Source organism: Alnus glutinosa, chromosome 7, assembly GCF_958979055.1.
Source record: "Alnus glutinosa chromosome 7, dhAlnGlut1.1, whole genome shotgun sequence".
In the NCBI taxonomy this organism is placed as follows: Eukaryota; Viridiplantae; Streptophyta; class Magnoliopsida; order Fagales; family Betulaceae; genus Alnus; species Alnus glutinosa.
The window spans coordinates 12,025,635-12,034,756 of record NC_084892.1 but is presented as its reverse complement, the minus strand read 5'-3'; the positions used below and the strand labels follow the sequence as shown (position 1 = coordinate 12,034,756).

The 9,122-nt window shown below is 32.3% G+C and overlaps 1 long non-coding RNA gene across 1 annotated transcript; it reads right to left on the bottom strand.

The window, feature by feature from the left end:
* Positions 1 to 1,911: 1,911 nt before the first annotated feature.
* LOC133872536 (uncharacterized) lies at positions 1,912 to 3,778 on the bottom strand. Its single transcript, XR_009901054.1, has 3 exons — positions 3,661 to 3,778; positions 2,882 to 3,181; positions 1,912 to 2,131 (listed from the first exon to the last, which is right to left on the bottom strand). It is a non-coding gene; the product is annotated as an uncharacterized LOC133872536 (long non-coding RNA).
* Positions 3,779 to 9,122: the final 5,344 nt, after the last annotated feature.

Here is a 9,122-nt window from a genome sequence, read left to right as displayed (position 1 = left end):
ATTCAGTCTGTCGTTTATACATGGGGTATGAGCCTATTTATAGGCAAAGATGTGAAGTCAAACCTGAATTTGATTTTCTTCTGTTTATTGTTTGAACGTATATAATATAAATGTGTGTATTTAATAATATTCCTTTGATGACTTGGCTTTCTTAAAAACATAAAAGCAAAATTTTGTTAAGTAAGTATCTTTCAGAGAAGATAACATCCCTGTTGGTAATGATTACGTACATATAAAAATCTGTTTCAACAATAGCGAGAATGGATGTAAACAACATGAAAAAATAAATTAGATTGGCTACAATTCCTTAAAGCATTTAAATATATAAAAGGTTTGTGTTTAATAATATTCATTTGATGAATTGGCCTTTTAAGCACTTCGCGATAGTTGCATTTGTTGGACGTATGAATAGTCTATATTTTGTAGACATTTTTAATATAGAACGTGTCGGATGTGACACTTTGTATAGCCACTATTTTGTTATGTAATTAGTACATTAATCAATTTTAATTACATAGATAGTCGAATGGCTCTATGTTGTATTTACTCTTTTAGTTAATAAATTCAGTTTTCGCTGCAATGTGTGTTATCTCTTATGTTTTAGGTACATGTTACAAAATGTGTTTATGTTATGCTGGTTCATAGCTAAATGTCATGCCAGTCTTATGATCCGTTTTTTTTTTTTAAAAAAAAAAAATTGGGTCGTCACAATTACCGCCGGTGTAGGTCTTCACTGGAGCCGTCATTTTGTCCTTCCCCAACGCTGCGCAGCCCCTCCCCCCAACGCCCCTCTCTCTCTCTCTCTCTCTCTCAAATCTACCAGCGTGGGTCTTCACCAGTGCCGAGCTGTTGATGAAGCTTGTCTCCACCAGCGTTCGGAGTTCGATGACTCTCTTTCTCTCTCCGACGGTGCACAAGTAGGCAAGTCAAACCCCTGACGATGGTGCTCTGTCTTTGAGGGGAAGCCATATTCAGAGGTAATCTAATTTTAGATTTCCCATTGGTATTAATTCCGCTTGTGCTTGGGTTATTTCGCTTTCCTTTTCCTTGGATATTTTGTTTTGGTTATGTAAAATTTGGTTTTGGTTCTGTTAAATTTGGTTTTGGTGTATATTCTTGTAGATTTGCTGATTTCTCGTTGCCGCCACCTCTAACTGCCGGTTTCCGCCTTCAACCACTAGAGCCCTCTCTTTCTTTGTTCATTTGGGATTTAGTTACGTTTTCTTTCCTCATTATAGGATTTGCAATAGGTTATTCATTTTATTTATTTCATTTAAATTTGACACCCATTTGTGTACTTGCGTTTGATGGGTACGTGGGGTCTTGGGAGTTCTGGAATTGTTTTTCTCAACCGAGTTGGTGGTAAGGCAGCTCTGGCAAGATTCTCATGCCTATGGTTTCACTGCCCTGGTTACCAGAGGATTTCAAGAGAGAAGCTTGGCTGCAAGAGCAGCTGATCATCTGGGAGGAATTAGTGTGACATCCACATCTACTAAGAAATAAACCTTCGAAGTTGCATAGAAGATGTTTGATAAGTTTCTCTCCTTTCACATTTCCTTCTTCATATAGTTAAAAAAAAGAAAAAAAAGAAAAGGCAAATGATATTTACATCAGGCAGATCTGAAACTATGGTTTTTCCCCTATAAATTGAGTTGTTACTTTTGTCTTGAATCAAATTGTAAGAAAGATGTGTGGTCCTGAAGATGATTATCCAGGTCTTACAAACCTTAAGATAGCGAAGATAAAGAGCCACAACTACCTATGCAATGTTATGATTCAAAACAGTTTGATTGAGATAAGAGGTTACTGATCAATTGTAGATGAATAGAAAACTTTGTATCATTATCTTGTTTCTTTGTAATTCAAATTGCACAACAAATGTATATGTTTTATATTTTTGTTTTGTAACTGAACTTTATAAATTAATACAAAACCATGTGTTTTGGTAAGTTAACCAAAACCATTTCCACATTATCTTCTTCAACATGAGCATTATGAGTCGACTAAATAATGCTCATGGCGATAAAAACTGGTTTTTAGTAGGCCTACACGTCTTGCTTTCTTTTATTCTCTTATCTTCGATCAGAGCAACCTCTCCAACATGTCCATGCTCTTCAAACAACGGGAAAATCTAGCATAAATAAGCATGGCATTAAGAAGATAACATAAAACATTAACAACAAAACATTAAAAAAAAAACCCTCAAGAAATAGGTTTTGTATATGAATCATTATACATGTGTTAACCTCACAATAACCTAAATCAGATAATCAAGTACTTTGACTAGTTCTCCAAGCCAATTTCAATTCAACCCGCAAGTACGGTGATTTGGTTTGAAGAAAATGTAAAAAATCTTGCACAAACCCGAATGAGAAAGCAAACCCATTATCTCTTTCATATTAACCAGTTTTTTCTCTACTACTTTCAATTAATCAAGAAAAGCAAATTACAATGCTTTAGAGATCCAGAAAAAATCTTAACTTTTTAATTTAGTTATCTCTAGTAAAAGGAATAAAAATAATGCTTTATATCTAAAACCAATGGTTCTCTACTAAGTTTCTGTTGAAAACTTAGGTGCAACCAAATAGAGTTTTGATAGACCAACATTCATTCATTCAAAAAACCCAAATTAGACCCACTTCTAGAATGCTAACTATCCCACCTCCATCATGAATTTATGATGCATTATGACCCCAAAAATCATAATAAACTCATAAAATTAAATCCTTGATCAGATTCAATCACAAAATTAGATCCTTATTAAAAATATTCATCTTTCACCAACAAACCAAATTGAACATGGAACAAAGAAAATGTAAACAAACAAATGGTGCCTTATGTAAAACAAAAAAGAAGAAAAAAAAAAAAAGAGAAAGCAAACCTTGGTTCCATCAGTTCTGATTGAACAATCAGAGAGATGCAGCTGAGTTGGGGGAAAAGGACCTTGCCGGTGAAGAAGAAAGGTTGGAGGGAGAGGGAGAGAGAGAGAGAGAGAGAGAGAGAGAGAGAGAGAGAGAGAGAGAGAGAGAGAGAGAGCTACAACTCGTTCATACTGTCGGTGAAGAAGGGTGGCCAGTGCGGAGACGGTGCCGGTGAAGAAGAGCGGCCGGCTGGAGAGAGAGAGAGAGGCGTTGGGGATGGAGGGTGAAAATGATCTAATTTCCCCTCCCCAACGTGTTTTCTGATTCAAAACACAAAAATAAAAATAAAAATAAAACAAATAAAAAAAGTTAAAGCCACGTAGGCTTGATGTAAGAGAGATGAAACTGAGTGTAGGTCAACCATAACCCTATAAAGTCATGTAAGCTTTTTGTCTGCGAAATCGCAATGTAAAACACACCCAATATAGGTCAACCTTAACCATACCCATTTAATTAAATGGGTCAGGCTCCTCAACCCTAACTCACTAATTTCGTGTTGGTAAATTTATAAGTGATTCTTGAAAAACAAATATTGACTTCTAATTTAACCAAGTGTGTGTATTTGTGTGCAACAAAATATCTTAAATGCAGAATTTAAATAAGACAAGATATTTGTTATGAAGTGGAAACTCTGTAAAGAAAACCACTCTGGGGCAGCCAAACCTAGGAACTCCACTATCCAAAAACAAAGCTAGTTACAATACACTCGTACTCACATACCCTTATGCAGTAGTCATACCTTTAACTCTGACACGAAGCCTATTGTGAACGCTTCCCAACCAAGTCTCCTACTTGAAGGGATCTTTGATGGATTCCTTTACTTTAGGGCCGACCCCTAAGATAGACTTCACAAGAACTGTTGAGCACACACCGGCAACGGCTTGAGAGCTAGCAGATATTCGATTCTCCCTAAACACCCTCTCAAAGCTAAGAGAATTCAATACCGAATTCTGTACAATTGACAAGCATAGGGCCCTCTATTTATAGGCTTACAGAAAACCTAAAACTGTTGAGATTTGAACTCTGGCTGTCGAGCATCCGGACGAAAGTTAGCCACTTCCAGACGGTCTTCTGCAATATCCTTTCAGAAACAACCCAATTCTATCTTTATCAAGTCCACGTCCGAACGGTCTTCGCTATAACTCCTTCCTGCGTTTGAACGGAACACTGGAATATTCTGAAATGCTAGACAACGTCCGGACGTGTTGCCACGTCGTCTGGACGACTTGCAGAGACTTCCCTAACAGTGTTGACTTCTGAAATCCAACTCCGTGTTGAATACTGATTGACCTAGCCATTCGGAAGGTGTTGCTCTGTTGTCCGAACGTCTTCAACGTAATCTGCTAGACACTGCGGGGCGTCCGGACGCTTTCAAAGGCTCGTCAGGACGGTTGCACAGGAACCAGTTGATTTGGCTTGGAATTGCAAGAACTCTTCATGGACAACTTCTAGAAGCTTGTGATCAGTCACATGCTTTGATTTGAACACTGTCTGAATACATGAAGATTCTGAATTGAGAACCGACCATCCTGTTAATTCGTAACCATTACATAAAGTGTTTTTTGTTATCCAGAATGTAGCCAATTTAAAATACCCACACTATAGAAGCTTCAAATTAACTTGTCCTTTTGAAGTGATACCTAAATATAGCTAGCAATTTTCTTGGATTGTTATAAATGGTATTAGGGCAACCTAATAATGTCATGTGGTATTGGAGCACTGTATGATGTGACCTTGGCATGTATTCAGACCTTGGCATGTAACACTCCAATTCCATTTTAGAAAGATAAAAATAATCTATAAAGAGTGAGTCGATTATAAATGTTGCCTACACATAAACAAAGAGAGGAGAGATGTTGGCAAAAAAAAAAAAAAAAAGCAACTTGATATATGATTAAGTTTAATCATGGCTGTTAGAACAGTTTTCGGTACGGTGTGAACGACTCGTTCTTCGATTTTCTTCACGCTCTCATGATCACTGCAAAACAACTAAAACTATGGGACCCTTCTGGGTGTATAACTTTGATTCTTAAGTCAGTCTCTAAGAGAAACGTATGCTCTATGCATAAAGTATTTAGTCGTTTATACATGTGGTATGAGCCTATTTATAGGCAAAGAGGTGGAGTCAAACCTAAATTAGATTTTCTACTCCCACTTAAACTATGAGTGTTTGGAGTTTGATTTGGTCTGCGAGTCATATCCCCATTTAACTGGGAGTTGGACTATTGATCAGATTCTTCAAGAAGTCTTTATCGGACCCGGATTGAGACTAGTATCCCAATTCGACTTGAAGTATGATTATTCCCAACAAAGGACAATTCCAATTTTGCACCACCTGTCTTTCTTTACGTGAAAGGTTATGGATCCCATCTTATAAAAGAAAATAGAAAAACAAAAGAAATTGACAATTACAAATCATTTTTATTTTATTTAAAAAAAAAACCATACCATTCTCCTTGAGTCATTTACATTATTATTATGTTTATTGTTTGAAAGTATTTAATTTAAAGGTGTGTATTTAATAATATTCCTTAGATGACTTGGCCTTCTTCAACACTTCTTAATCATAGGCAACTATGATCTCCCTTTTTATTCTTTTGCAACAATTGTTGGTTTATCTTCTTTAAAATGCCAATTCATCAAAGGAATATTATTAAACACAAACCGTTTATGTCCTCCCTTTATAAGATAATTATTATTTTTATCATGTATTAATTTTCCTAATCATTGAGTGAAATGAAAACCAAAGTATAGTTACTTTTGGAGAGAGTACTTTAACACACTACTTATTTATATTAAAAGAGATTATAGTTGACAACAACAATTATATGTGCAATATCCATTCGAAATCAAGATTCACATAAACATGTTTTTAGTTCAATGGTAAGAATTTGATCTATTGGACTGATTTGCGTAAACTTGATTATAGTGTTGGACCTCACTATTTCACAATGCTAATGTTATAGTTCCAACTAACTATTGGATCAGACTTTATTAAAAATAAATAAATTTAATCATTAACTGAGACTGCCCCGTTATCATTATGAGATAGTTGTAAGATAAAAATTTGGTATATAACATTAGTCATTTCAACTTCTTATCATTGAACTCAAAACAATGATACAATGAAAATCAAATTATAAGCAATTTTTTGATGGTAAATATAGCATTATGGCTTATGTGATAATTATTCTTAAGAAAACATTTTATGCAAATCATTCTAATAGAATTTTGAAGTGTTTAATCTTAATAAATTCCTGTCTAATGACAAGAGACAAAAGGTTAAGAGAATGTTATGATTTACTATCTAGTGACATTTCTCAATAGAATGCCATTATAAAATGATGTAATTAATCTAGTAAATGGATTTTATCTTTGATGGCCAATCTAATTTATTTTGCCACGTATTTACATAGATGTTTCTTATTGTCAAATCAAATTTTTATACAATCATTGGCATCTAGAAAGTTAAATCAAATCCAAATATGTAATTAAGTCTAAAAAAAAAACCTTAATATGTAATCATAGGCAACTATGATCTCTCTTTTTATTCGTTTGCAACAATTGTTGGTTTATATTCTTCAAAAGGCCAATTCATCAAAGGAATATTATTAAACACAAACCGTTTATGTCCTCCCTTCATAAGATAATTTTTTTTTTTTTTTTTTTTTTTTTTTTTTTTTTTATCATGGATTAATTTTCCTAATCATTGAGTCAAATGAAAGCCAAAGTATAGTTACTTTTGGAGAATACTTTAACACACTACTTATTTATATTAAAAGAGATCATAGTTGACAACAACAATTATATGTGCAATATCCATTCGAAATCAATGATTCGCATAAACTTGTTTTTAGTTCAATGGTAAGAATTTGAACTATTGGAATGATTTGCGTAAACATCATTATAGTGTTGGGCCTCACTATCTTACAATGCTAATGTCACAGTTCTAACTAACTATTGGATCAGTCTTTATTAAAAATAAATAAATTTAATCATTAATTGAGACTGCCACGTCATCATTATGAGATAGTTGTAAGATAAAAATTTGGTATATAACAATAGTCATTTCAAATTCTTATCATTGAACTCAAAACAATGATACAACGAAAAACAAATTAGAAGCAATTTCTTGGTGGTAAATATAGCATCATGGCTTATGTGATAATTATTCTTAAGAAAACATTTTATGCAAATCATTCCAATAGAATTTTGAAGTGTTTAATCTTAATAAATTTTTGTCTAATGACAAGAGACAAAAGGTTAAGAGAATGTTATGATTTACTATCTAGTGACATTTGTCAATAGAACGCTATTATGGAATGATGTAATTAATCTAGTAAATGGATTCTATCTTTGGTGGCCAATCTAATTTATTTGGTCATGTATTTACATAGATGTTCATTATTGTCAAATCAAATTTTTATATAGTCATTGGCAACTAAGATGTCAAATCAAATCAAAATATGTAATTAAGTCTAAAAGAATCTTAATATGTAATTATAGGCAACTATGATTTCTCTTTTTATTCTTTCGCGACAGCTATTGGTTTATGTTCTTTAAAAGGCCAATTCATCAAAAGAATATTATTAAACACAAACCGTTTATGTCCTCTCTTTATAAGATAATTATTATTCTTATCATGTATTAATTTTCCTAATCAGTGAGTCAAATGAAAACCAAAGTATAGCTACTTTTCGATAGTACTTTAACACACTACTTATTTATATGAAAAGAGATCATAGTTGACAACAACAATTATATGTGCAATATCCATTCGAAATCAATGATTCCCATAAACATGTTTTTAGTTCAATGGTAAGAATTTGAACTATTGGAATGATTTGCGTAAACTTCATTATAGTGTTGGGCTTCACTATCTCACAATGCTAATGTTACAGATCTAACTAACTATTGGATCAGTCTTTATTAAAAATAAATAAATTTAATCATTAATTGAGACTGCCACGTCATCATTTTGAAATAGTTGTAAGATAAAAATTTGGTATATAGCATTAGTCATTTCAAATTCTTATCATTGAACTCAAAACAATGATACAATGAAAAACAAATTAGAAGCAATTTCTTGGTGGTAAATATAGCATTATGGCTTATGTGATAATTATTCTTAAGAAAACATTTTATGCAAATCATTCTAATAGAATTTTGAAGTGTTTAATCATAATAAATTTCTGTCTAATGACAAGAGACAAAAGGTTAAGAGAATGTTATGATTTACTATCTAGTGACATTTGTCAATAGAAATTAATCTAGTAAATAGATTTTATCTTTGGAGGCCAATCAAATTTATTTTACTACGCATTTACATATTTGTTCCTTATTGTCAAATCAAATTTTTATACAATCATTGGCAACTCGAATGTCAAATCAAATCTAAATATGTGATTAAGTCTAAAAAAAATCTTAATATGTAATCATAGGCAACTATGATCTCTCTTTTTATTCTTTCGCGACAATTATTGGTTTATGTTTTTTAAAAGGCCAATTCATCAAATGAATATTCTTAAATACAAACCATTTATGTCCTCCCTTTACAATATAATTATTATTTTTATCAATCAATAATTTGCCAAATCATTGAGTCAAATGAAAACCAAAATATAGTTACTTTTGGAAAGTACTTTAACATACTACATATTTATATTAAAACAGATCATAGTTGACAACAACAATTATATGTACAATATCCTTTCGAAATCAATGATTCGGATAAACTTGTTTTTAGTTCAATGGTAAGAATTTGAACTATTGGAATGATTTGCGTAAACTTCATTATAGTGTTGGGCCTCACTATCTCACAATGTTAATGTTACAGTTCTAACTAACTATTGGTTCAGTCTTTATTAAAAACAAATAAATTTAATCATTAATTGAGACTGCCATATCATCATTATGAGATAGTTGTAAGATAAAAATTAGGTATATATCATTAGTCATTTCAAATTCTTATCATTGAACTCAAAACAATGATACAATGAAAAACAAATTAGATGCAAATTCTTGGAGGTAAGTATAGTTATGGCTTATGTGATAATTATTCTTAAGAAAACATTTTATACAAATCATTCTAATAGAATATTGAAGTGTTTAATCTTAATAAATTTCTGTCTAATGACAAGAGCTAAAAGGTTAAGTGAATGTTATGATTTACTATCTAGTGACATTTGTCAATAGAATGCT